This window comes from Leptonychotes weddellii, chromosome X (assembly GCF_054177405.1).
Source record: "Leptonychotes weddellii isolate Sample4059 chromosome X, ASM5417740v2, whole genome shotgun sequence".
NCBI classification, from domain to species: Eukaryota; Metazoa; Chordata; class Mammalia; order Carnivora; family Phocidae; genus Leptonychotes; species Leptonychotes weddellii.
In genome coordinates this window covers 35,469,075-35,470,296 of record NC_138385.1, presented here as the reverse complement: position 1 = coordinate 35,470,296, position 1,222 = coordinate 35,469,075, and the positions used below count along the sequence as shown (strand labels likewise).

The 1,222-nt window shown below is 43.2% G+C and overlaps 1 pseudogene; it reads left to right on the top strand.

Moving 5' to 3' along the window:
* Positions 1 to 404: 404 nt before the first annotated feature.
* Positions 405 to 902, top strand: LOC102746715 (small ubiquitin-related modifier 2-like; annotated as a pseudogene).
* The last annotated feature ends 320 nt before the right edge of the window (positions 903 to 1,222 follow it).

Genomic DNA, 1,222 nt, shown 5'->3' with positions numbered 1-1,222 from the left:
TGGAATTACTGGGTAATATGGTAAGCTCTGATATGTATAACCCATCAGTTTTCCAAAGCAATTTTATCAATTTATATTCCTAACAGCAATGTATTAGTTCCCACATCCTTGCTGACATGTCTATTTTTTTTTTTTAATTTTAGTGTTCCTCAAGGGATGTAGAGTATTATCTAATTGTGATTTTAATTTGCATTTACTTGATAACTAACAAAATTGAGTGCCTATTTATTGTCTTATTGGCCATTTGGATATTGTATTTTTGACGGAGCTGTTCAAGATTTGCCACTAAAAATGATTAGGTTGCCTCCTTCTTCTGTCACTCCTGGTGCTGCTTGTGTGCTCATTGGGTGTGGACCTGGTACCTCTTTTGTGAAACAGCAGCTGAGGAGATTCTGGTACTCACCATGGCTGATGAAAAGACCAAGGAAGGAGTCAAGACTGAGAACAATGACCATATTAATTGGAAGGTAGAGGGACAGGATGGTTCTGTGGTACAGTTTAAGATTAAGAGGCATACACCACTGGGGCGCCTGGGTGGCTCAGGCGTTAAGCGTCTGCCTTCGGCTCAGGTCGTGATCCCAGGGTCCTGGGATCGAGCCCCACATCGGGCTCCCTGCTCAGCGGGAAGCCTGCTTCTCCCTCTCTCACTCCCCCTGCTTGTGTTCCCTCTCTCATTGTGTATCTCTCTGTCAAATAAATAAATAAAATCTTAAAAAAAAAAAGAGGCATACACCACTTAGTAAACTAATGAAAACCTACTGTGAAAGGGTTTATCAATGAGGCAGATCAGATTCCTATTTGATAGACATCCAATCAATGAAACAGACATACCTACACAATTAGAAATGGAGGCTGAAGATACGATTGGTGTGTTCCAGCAGCAGACTGGAGGTGTCTACTAAAAAGGGAACCTGCTACTTTACTCCAAAACTGTTCCTCGAAACCAAGAAGACATTCTCAATTAGAAAACTACAATTTGGTGGGCACCTGGGTGGCTCATTCAATTAAGCATCTGACCCTCGATTTTGGCTCAGGTCATTATCTCAGGGTGGTGAGATAGATTCCCGTAATCCAGCTCCACGCTGGGTGCGGAGCCTGCTTAAGATTCTCTCTCTCCTCCTCCCTGTGCCACTCCCCCTCCCCATCTCCTTCTCTCTCCCTCTCTAAAAAAAAGAAAACCGCAATTTGGTTGCCCTGCATCCCACCATAGTACTATGGTATA